This window comes from Ruditapes philippinarum, unplaced genomic scaffold (genome assembly GCF_026571515.1).
Source record: "Ruditapes philippinarum isolate M1 unplaced genomic scaffold, ASM2657151v2 ctg211_1_1_1_1, whole genome shotgun sequence".
Classification (NCBI taxonomy): Eukaryota; Metazoa; Mollusca; class Bivalvia; order Venerida; family Veneridae; genus Ruditapes; species Ruditapes philippinarum.
Window position 1 is genome coordinate 751,404 of NW_026852000.1, and position 11,503 is coordinate 762,906.

The window sequence follows — 11,503 nt, forward strand, 5'->3', positions numbered from 1 at the left end:
TTTTGGTTGAAAATATGGAAAAATATACTGAAAAACATTACAAAAGGAAAAAAGATTTTTCAGCCGTATGTATAAGTTACCTGCCCCTTAGATTACCTCAAATAAGTGGCTTGCCCGGCTATAGACTACACGTGAAAATCAAATAAAAAACAGTTAAAAAAGATATAGAATTCTATACCTATCAATGAAATTTTCAGTGTCAGTTCTAGCTAGGCGCCGTTGAACGTTTTAATAGCCAGAGCAACAGAAATAAATTAGGGTAGATGTGATATATACGCGCTGCATTTTGAACAATCTTATGAATGTTTTTTTATTTTCTACTTTTGCAATCTGTTTTTTTTTCTCTTTCAATTTTGTTATTTTAGTCTGATGCTGATTTTTTTTTAAAATAAGTCAGTGTTCATGTAATTTACTTTTTTGTTTACATTTGTTACAATGTCACGAATGTGTTTCCTATTCTAATTAAAATCTGGGACCAAAACATTTATTATTGTTCCAGTTAAAATATACAAACCAGGGTATGAATTTTTTAAAACTAACGCAGAGATATAGATAAATTTACATCTCTAATAAACGTTATTACTATGACGAAACTGGTAATATCTTTTTCTAAATTTATATACTATTGGATGCATGTTAACTTGTGTGCAAGATTTCAGATTATTCGCTCACTCTATTTTTCCAGTACAAGTGCAAAATGACCCAAAAATGAAAAGTGGTTAAACGCTTTTAAAACCCAAATCGGACAAGAATTACACATAATCGCGGATTTATATATTACATTGTAATTAAGATCCTTGACAAAATAGAATTTATATCGAAATCAAATCAGAGTACATATATTTATTATATACCTATAAATGAAATATTGAGAAATATTGATGAAATAAAACGCTTATTTTCATTTTCGTACTTCACTGTAAAAAAGTATTTTAGTGAAACATATTTTCTGTGTATTCACTGGTGTCTTGCCGGACTTCTCTCTTTCAAATTTAAGGAATAGTTTTCTAAATTGTAATTTAAGAATAGAGACAAATGTATATAATAAACAGAAAATTCAAGTTTTTTTCTATAAATACATGATTTATTTTCATATTGTGGCATGAAAATTATCACATTTCACTCGTGGATACCGCCACTCATGAAATATTTATTCTCATACCACTTGATGAAAATAAATCGTGTATTTACAGAAAAAACTTGAATATCCCCTATACATTTTAACATCTTTTGTATATTTGTCCTGCAGTTTATCTATGTACGAATGTATTTTTTATGTGTTTAGGTTTTAAGACCACAATGGAGCTCCTTTAATTAAATACTTTAACAAACTTATATATTATGAACCGTTTTTAACTTTAAGGTCCCAGCTTCTTTCAATATTTCATTTTGGTACAACTTCCAATTGTTCTTGCGTCTTAATGCTCGAATGACGAATAAAAACTGTTTCGCGCATGTCAGGTGATGGTGTGCCAACCACGTTAACTTTTTGGTCCTTCCGAATTATCCAGACGGGGAACAATAGTTTTATATAAATTCATAGCAAATTAAATCGTGTGACTGAAAAGAGATCGGAAAATGTTTTGCTGGCGTCTTTAACGGATTATTTAGTAAAGTCGTTTTGGTGAGAATCAATCAGTGGTTAAACATACAAGATTGTCCCCGAGCGCTCAAGATTCATGGTCGAGTGATTTTCCATGCACTTTACTGTTAGCTACATTTGCGTGAAGTTTGTGAGAGGGACGTGACGGAAACAAAAGTATGGCAGATTTGGAATTGTTTCTTTTATTTTAGGACGTCGAAGAACTTAGTATCAATCAAAAATGTAAGTTATTTTATATTTTATTAATAAAAACTATATAGCCGAAACGTAATATTATTACACATGAAAATCGGGAAAGCGTTACTGTTTCTTTTTTAGGAAAAAATGTAAATATTTCACAGAAAATTCGGGAAATGTTATTGTATCACATAAAATTTGTAAATTATCAAATATTTTTCGTAGGTACAATTTGTTTGACACAAAGTTAAATTTTCCATGAATATGGACTTTAATTATAAATTAGCATTAATCATAAGGATTATACATGTTAAACTTTTAATTTTTCATGTGACGTTTCGATCATAGTTATTTTTGACCATTATGATAATTGGCTTATGATATAAAACAAAATACAGATATGAATAATTGATAGTTGGCATATGAGGTCTAACAAAGTATTGACACGGATGATTGACGTGTGATATGTAAAAATGATGGCCATGTTGATGACAATGTTGTTTTGATGAGGACGTCCATGGGTGTTACAGTGATGATGGAATGACGTTGTTCAAGTGAGCATCAGGTAAATTTAGTTATTTAAAGGAACGAGCTTTTTTTAGAAACTAGTTATTATTAGACAAATGAGTTTTAACTTTTCTTCGTAAGTTTTATCAGTTTCAGAACGGAACCAATGAACTTGCAAGTAATCATACTATATCGGGCCATGCTTGTGGAACAAGGACAGCACACATTATGCAACATTAAAACAGCATTTACATTTGGAAAATTTGACATTATAAGAAATTTGATATACATATAATACATGTAAATGGTATTATGTCAGTAACTGAAACTGCGTAGAATTACAAAATTTTATTTTAGAAATGAAGATTCTTTGTCAAAACTGAAAACTATGTTTTATGTTTATGTATATTGACGATATTTTGTGTGCATTGTTTATATCGATTTTGGTTGTTTTGGTTTCTTTCTCAATTTTTGGAGTTGGTGTGTGATTTGGGTTATTCGATTTTGGTTCGGTGTTTTAGTTTGTCTCTTTGTTGGAGTTGTTTATGAGTGTTATGGTAGTTTTTCTTTGTCTTTGTTGGAGTTGTTAATGTCATTTGTGTGTTATGGTTGCCTTTCTTTGTCGAAAATTCTGGCCTTATTTCTGAATAGTTTGGGAATTGGTGGTCGATAAGACAGTTGATTCTTTGCTGATACATTGTGATCGATTAAAAAATTTCGGATTTTGGATTTTGTTAAACATGTACATGTACTAGTCGAATTATTATTATTCATCATTTCAAATAGTTATATCAATTTAATAAAAATGGGAGACACATTTATAGTTAGTCTATATTGAATTTTTAGCTGTACAATACCCAATTTTGTATAATTATATTGATGTTTAATATTAATGTGATATTTTTGATAATTATATAAATACATAGGTGGAGAATGCGGCAATATATTAAAGATAACATTGATTCTTTTAGATTTAGAACGTGACATTTCTAATAATGATATTCGGGTGTTGAATGCGACATTTTTAACAATTATATATACTGATTATTTTAGATGCAGAATGCGACATTTTAGACTAGTATAATATTATTGTTCTTTGGTTTTTCGTTTGTTTTCAGATGTCGTAAGAAAATATCACTGGATTACTTTTGAAAGACAAGACTAGATAAAATTGTATATTTCTAAATATTACAACTATATAATTCATACTATTGAAGAAAAATGTTTATTGATCATTTAGCAGACGTAAAGCAGGAAATGGCGGAAAGAATCCTAGCAGACGACAGTTGTCGCGCAGATGCAATCATGCACCATATCAGACTGCCCGAAATTACAGGCTGGCCCAGCTCTACTGTATACTGGACTCGCTTTCAGCATGTTACAGTAGGGTTTGAAAAAGGAAATCATAACTTTGTAACGTATGTCTTGTCTACTTTTTGAAAAATAAACTTTCGTGTCAATGTAATAATTATGTTGACATATCATTATTGTCTAATGTTTCATAATGAACCATTTTTAGCCAAACTGTTTGAAAAACGAGTAAGGGCTATTTTAGTCACTTGGTCGTCTGTTCTCGTAAAACATTTCGTTTTGCATGTTTTGTGTGTAACTTCCTACCTTAGAATTCATTATGATTGTGTAACGGGGAACATAATCTAAACACCTTTAACTTTAAACTAGATTTTGATTTATATAATTACATGTATGCCACTTAGTCAGCTTGATTTAAAGCAGTCATGTCGAAAATAATAATTTAAGTTTACAATATATTCTTATCAAATGAGCATAATAATGTTGAGTTATGGGTCATTAAGAACATTTCAGTAATTTAAACAAATAACTTACAATTATTTTTAAAATGCTAAAAAATGTAACATTTGTTCAACCATGTTACCAATAATGTTTCCACAGGTAGCAGACGACAATAAATTTTAAAGTGGAAATTTGCGACTTCCGGTGTGTCTGCTACTCGATGTTGTGATCTTAGTTACTTCCCCTGACGTTCAGTATATGAAATGAGGGTCGAGGTAAGTAAAGATATTTTAAAGAAATACAAAATTTAGCTAAACATAGAACAATACATTTTACAGATAAGGCTTTGTGAGTCGCTGATTACACCTTTAACTCCGCAAAATATTTTAAATGGACTTGCCCATCTTCAAATCTGGACAAAACCATTACTCATTTTAAGGGAAAATTTCAAAATATGTCATGTATGTAGTGACTTAATATCGAATAGTGCAGATCATGAGCAGATGTCAAGGATATGCCGACTGGTTTTGGTCGGCACTGGTCGCACGGGTACATGTATATGATGCTGGCACTAGAAGGCTGAGAGTAAATCAAAATATTGTAGATCTACCACACAAAATATTCAGAAAGTACTAATTACAGTTCATTAATAATTACAACTTTTAATTTAGTACAATGTTTGTATTTTAAAAGCATGTTAATTTCAGATGGACCATGACTTTTTAGCTCGACTATACGAAGTATATGGAGAGCTGTCCTACTCGCCCCGGCGTCCGCGTCGCGTCCAGATTTTAGATTAAAGTTTTGGTGCAGTAAAATATTTTTCACTATAACTGTGTCATTTCTTAAGGTATCAACTTCAAACTTCAAATATATGTTCCTTATCATCAACCACATCTTATGTGACAAGGTTCATAACTCTAGCACCAATATTTTCAGATTTATCTCCCCTTGAACTTAGAATTTTCCTTAAAAAATACTATTTTTTACTGATACTTCTTTAAGGGATCAACCTCATACTTCAAATATATGTACCTTATCATTATCCCCATCTTATGTGACAAGGTTCATAACTCTAGCACCAATATTTTCAGATTTATCTCCCCTTGAACTTAGAATTTTCCTCAAAAAATACTATTTCTTACTGTTTCTTCTTTATTTCTTAAGGGATCAACCTCATACTTCAAATATATTTACGTTATCACCATCCCCATCTTATGTGACAAGGTTCATAACTCTAGCACCAATATTTTCAGATTTATCTCCCTTTGAACTTAGAATATTCCATAAAAAATATTATTTTTTACTGTAACTTATTTATTTCTGAAGTGATCAACTTCATACTTCAAATATATTTACGTTATCATCATCCACATCTTATATGTGACAAGGTTCATAACTCTAGCACCAATATTGCAAGAATTATCTCCCCATAAACTTAGATTTATTTATAGAAAAATGTTATTTTTTAGCTCGACTATTCGAAGAATATGAGAGCTATTGTAGTCGCCCCGGCGTCGGCGTCGGCGTCGGCGTCAGCGTCCGCGTCGGCGTCTGCGTTGGTTAAAGTTTTTTGTAAAGTCAAATATCTCAATTATTACTTGAGATATTCAATTGAAACTTACAATACTTATTTATAGTAACAAGGTACATCAGATTGACAAGTTGGATAACTCTGCCTACAATATTAACAGAATTATGCCCCTTTTTAACTTAGAAATTTTGGTTAAAGTTTTTTGTAAAGTCAAATATCTCAATTATTGCTTGAGATATTCAATTGAAACTTACAATACTTATTTATAGTAACAAGGTGCATCAGATTGACAAGTTGGATAACTCTGCCTACAATATTAACAGAATTATGCCCCTTTGGAACTTAGAAATTTTGGTTAAAGTTTTTTTGTAAAGTCAAATATCTCAATTATTGCTTGAGATATTCAATTGAAATTTAAAATACTTTTTTATAGTAACAATGTACATCAGTTTGCAAAATTGCATAACTCTGCCTGCAATATTTGCAGAATTATTCGCCCCTTTGAAACTTAGAAATTTTGGTTAAAGATTAAAGGTCTTCAAAGATATTTACTGGAAACTTTACACATGCACTTAGAGTCATAATTTGAGGGTCATAATTGTATGTCACTGATCAAGTTCCATAACTCTAGTCTCATTTAGGCTGATTCATATCCCCTTTTCTACTTAGTCTCTTGGTTAATGTTTACATGCAAGTTTTACATATCTCAATAACTATTAAAGATATTTATCAAAAACTTCACATATGCATTTAGGGTCATAATTGTAGGTCACTGACAAAAATCCATAATTCTATCTTGCATTTAGGCTGATTTTTCTCCCCTTTTTCAACTTAGAAATTCATGCTTAAGTTTTTCTTGTAAGTTGTTATCTCAATAACTACTGATGGGTTTGTGCCTTTTTCGGGACAATTTTATGCATTCATAATAATAAAGCAGTGATTTACGTGATAAAACATCTTAATAACAAGCCTTTGTACCTTTTCTGTCAAATTTATTTATTCATAGGTAATTAGTATTATTATACTCAATAAAACACCCTTGTGACATTACCTTCCGAATAGTCAAGCCAATACTGTATAATTAGACTCTCTCTTAGGCCTATAACATGAATTTATAAAAAAAAATTAGCCCTTTTGTGAACTTAAAAAATTAAACAATATAAAGGCTCTTTTACTATCAAGCACTTAGAATAGTCGAGCGTGCTGTCCTACAGACAGCTCTTGTTATTTTAACTTTTTTATTTTTAAAGGTATCTACCTCAAACTTCAAATATTATTCCTTATCATCAATTACATTTAATGTGACAATGTTCATAACTCTTGAAGCAATATTTACAGATTTATCTCTCTTTGAACTTAGGATTTTCTTTAAGAAATATAATAACTTCTTTATTTTTTAAGGTATCTACTTCAAACTTCAAATATATATTTCTTATCATTACACAAATGTTGTGTGGCAAGGTCCATAACTCTAGCATGACTATTTCTAGAATTATTCCCCTTGATCTTGGAATTTATGTTAACAAATGTTATTTTTTACTGTAACTTAATACATAATTATACATAATTGATTTTTCTTTCATAGTTTTGTCCTCCTTACTGAGTCCAGTATTTCATTAGTCGAGCTTCGCTGTCTCCTGTGACAGCTCTTGTTGTAATTATTGTTGCTTTTCTAGAAAAAAAAATGAACTGAACATAATATAAAGACACTCGCTTCCTTAAAGTATTACAATCTAAATACAAAAAAATATACATTCAATAACTAAATTCACGAATAGGTAAAAGATATCGGCACTATTTTAGTGATTGTGCCGAAGGAAGGGAGATAAAAATATCTCTTATTATAATTATACCATAAAATATCATAATTATTTCTAATGCATAATGTGTATTTTGTAATGATCTGGTGACTTTGATTGTGACACTCCGATAACATCTTAATTTTCAACCTATAAATAGATAAAAAATTTAACATATATTTCAGTTTCAGGATTTGAAATTAAGAAAGAACGAAAGATATGAAATGAGCACCGGCAAACTGATCTTGGCATGTCACATCCTTATCACAGAACTGGAACCTACTGATTATGATGAGGTAAAAGTATATTTAATGAATATATGTATAGATTTGTTTCTTAGCCTGCTGAAAGCGAAAGTCATTAGTCTTTGCCTCCAGAATAGAGCCCGGCCAGCCTGCACATTTGTGCAGTTTGACCAGCCTCTTTACTGTTTGCTAACTTCCAATTTTTATTTTCATGTGATAATTAGTTATAATAATTTATAATGGACTGTTCCTTAAATAAAATGTTGAAAAGTCCATTTAATAATTTCCGCAGGTTAAAGCAGCATGCCTCCAGATTCATGCCCATTCTTCATGTAAATTTTGAAAATGTATCGAAAAAAGAAAAATATAGTGTAGTGAACAAGGAAAGTAATTTACACATTACAAACAGCATTTACAGTCTACTTACATTACCAAAAAAAAAGGCCAAAATATACACTAATAGCCATTGCGTTAGTCACGCAGTAGAAATATGGTAATAAGAACTGCGACTTCGGTCGTTAAAGACATTTAGCACATAAATAATTACTTGAATCTTAAATCTTTTTACTTCTCTTAAAATCTGAGTACATTTTTCTTAAGTTTGTTTTTCTTGAAATATTTTTGATTCATCTGGAGGCGTGCAGCTTTAAGGCTTGTTTATAGCTCTTGAATGAGACGTGTATTCATTTGGTTCTGAAACAGTACGGCATTGTGAAAATTGTTTCATGTTCGGGTTTGATAAAAAAAAAATTCTTTGCTTAACACAGAAGCAGTTACCTTTGTTGTTGTTATTCAGTTATGAATTGCTTTGGCTAAATAAATACATATACACCTACACTGGTATCGAACATTTTTCTTCATTATTCAAATTTGATAAAACTTTTGTAAGTTTTAGTTATAATAAAGGGCGTCCGTTACCGAGTGGTTGAATGAATTCATTGACTTCAAATCATTTTCACCCCACCCCCATTCCTTCACTTTTATGGGCAGCGACTTTGAATTCATGAATAGTCCTTTTTCCGCCAGTAAAGCTAAAAAATTATTATTGTACCGTCGAGACAGTAACCATTCACCTACTAAATTAGAGTAATGGATCTGCCCTGCATAGAATTTGGAACAGTCCATTTGAAGTTTATGGGATTTTAATGACAAAATACAAATTTGAGCACACGATAATACATAGCCTGGGCACGGAGTGCAAAGGGTTAAACCCAACCAGAATAATTGAACCATTGCAGTTAAGAATATACTAGAAATAATAAGAGAATCGTTTAATGACATCTTGAGTGAATAAAAGCTTTATGACCACTATTTGAGTAAGACGTAATTATTTGTTTATTGTATTCCTGAATTCTATTATCTGCATTTTTTAATAAGAGTATTGATAACATTGTTTTTTTTTTTTAATTTGGTGGTTCAACCCGTGCGCCTGCTGTCTTTTGCAAGTGAAACGCAAAGTGATACAAGTGATATGAATATTTTATACATTATACAAGTTAAATGTTGATGCTGACATCAAAGACGCCGCCAAATGATGTGAACAGTCAATCAGCATTGAAAATCGTTCTCTATTACTGTTGAATATCCGAAGCACAAATCATTTTTTTTCTCCATGTTCTTGGTATGTGCTCGTTGTTTAATAATTAAGTTGCATATTTTTGTGAAAAAGTAGAACCTAATAGGTAATGCAATGTCTGAAATTCTGAAATATTTGTCTGTTGCGACAAAGATTGAAACGTCTGGTCAAAGCAAAATAAATCTTTGTTCATTTTTTCTGAAGAGTTATTTCTTAAACAGTTTGTTTGCTGGTATTAAGGTGTGCAGCTTTAAAGGAAGGCCCATTATGCCCCCAAAAATGTTTTTATTTTTATATCTGAAAAGCTTTTTATTTTTGGTATCCTATTATAGTTTCAAAACAGATATTCATTGGTCATTTATCTTAATAATCTTTTGTTTTTTTGAAAACAGTTTTAATGATTTAGTATTTTGTTCATATTCATTGGTCATTTATCTTAATAATCTTTTGTTTTTTTGAAAACAGTTTTAATGATTTAGTATTTTGTGTAGAAATTAAAATACGACTGTGTTTACAGTTTGCGACCTTTAAAACAATATTTTCACATTCAGCCATACTTTATTTTTCTAATAAGCATCTAACATGCTTTAAAGCATTATTTGAACGTTATAATACTTATGTTTGCACTGCCTAATGTAGGAAAAAATGATTTATTTCTGAGGCATAATGTGCCTTTAAGGAAAAACAGTTGATTCTAAGTTGAATATAATTTTTACAATGCAGGTGTATCGGTGATCTTTACATTTCAGAAATACGGAACATGGTAAATTGAGCAGGTGAAGGAATGAAGAAAACACCACCCTCTTGACAGTCAGCAAAATAACTATGCTTTGTTACGGTTTGGAACTACTGCATGCCGTTACAACTTAATATGTGACAAAGAGATTTTAATCCACCTGATACGATTTGGTATCTTTCTGAAAATGTCATGTTCAACTTCTGAATGGTGTTTTTTTCTGCCAAATTTAAGAAATATATTACCATGTAACTGTCTAATATTTATGGCAATTATGAAGTAATAGTGAGTTTTTGGCGTAGTAATAAAAACCATAAAAGGTGTTAGCTCGATTGGATTTTCTACATGAACTTAAAAAAATAACACCTTCATAAATGCCTTGATGTGAACAGAATAGAAGGGATATTTTATTTGCTTTTTACATTGTACATCTTCTATTTAACATACTGTGCCGTCAATAAATTGAAATGGCAATAATGAGTATAATTGCAATAATGAATGATGCATTTTTTTGCAATGTATATTTCAAGTGGTGTAATAAGTAAATTTTGATCAGGAATGTACATTTATTAAGACTTAATATATATGCAAACATACTGTACCGTTAACATAATGGCAATAGTAAAATTGCAGAAATGAATGATGCCCATTTTTTACAATGTATATTTCAAGAAGTGTAATAACTAACATTTAATACATGATAGAAACATCCATTTGAAATTTCTTAAGATTTAGATAATAATAACACCACCAAGAATATCACCACTACCACCAAAAACAACATTAATGAAACATAATGAAAACTCCAACGATGAAATATTTCATCATTTAAAAACATGCAATGATGAAAAAATTAAATAAAATATTAGAGTAATTGTAATCACGACCAGAAGAACAATAATGAAATAAAGTAATGAAATAACAATATGAGTGAAATAAAATAAAAACTATAAAATGAAATGAAATGAAATGAACAATAATGAAATAAAATGAAAACAAAAATAATGAAATAAGATAAAATAAAAACAATAAAATAAAAGCAAACAAAAAATGAAAATAAAAAATTGAAATAAGGTAACAAGAAATGGAATGAAAGAATATTATTGTCACAAGTGACCATTTAGTTGTTTACCTATAACATTCTTGACCTTAAAGTGACCAGCCTTTGCCACCAGTATGCAGCCAGGCCAACCTGTACGTCCGTGCAGATTGACCAGGCTCTAAACCGTTGGCTGACCAATTTCAAATTTGATTTTATTCAAGTTATATTCCCTAAATTGAGAATGAACGTATTCAGAAACGGAAGCTGGACAAGTCCGCTTCCGATAATATTATCAACCTTATACATGATATAATGTGTTCCTTTATATTTTGAAGTATCATTTGTTTCATTTTTTATCTTTTAAATGCTTTAAATAAGGAGTCACAAAGGGTTACTTTATCATTTTCATTTCCAAGCATATCCTCGTGCGTTTCATCGCCGGATAGCCACTGATAAACACTGCCTATCTTGATTACATGTTTATCAACCGTGAGTATCCGACGATGCATGCGTTTATGCTTGTTTTTTTTTG

At 30.4% G+C, this 11,503-nt stretch overlaps 1 long non-coding RNA gene across 3 annotated transcripts; it reads left to right on the forward strand.

Moving 5' to 3' along the window:
• The first annotated feature begins 673 nt into the window (after positions 1-673).
• On the forward strand, positions 674-10,602 carry LOC132745937 (uncharacterized). 3 transcript variants are annotated; one of them, XR_009627920.1, is made up of 6 exons: positions 674-1,825; positions 2,196-2,345; positions 3,528-3,705; positions 4,199-4,314; positions 7,558-7,668; positions 9,943-10,602. It is a non-coding gene; the product is annotated as an uncharacterized LOC132745937 (long non-coding RNA). The 3 variants fall into 3 exon arrangements; XR_009627919.1 differs by having other exon boundaries at positions 675-1,825; positions 2,179-2,345; XR_009627918.1 differs by having other exon boundaries at positions 675-2,345; positions 9,943-10,601.
• The last annotated feature ends 901 nt before the right edge of the window (positions 10,603-11,503 follow it).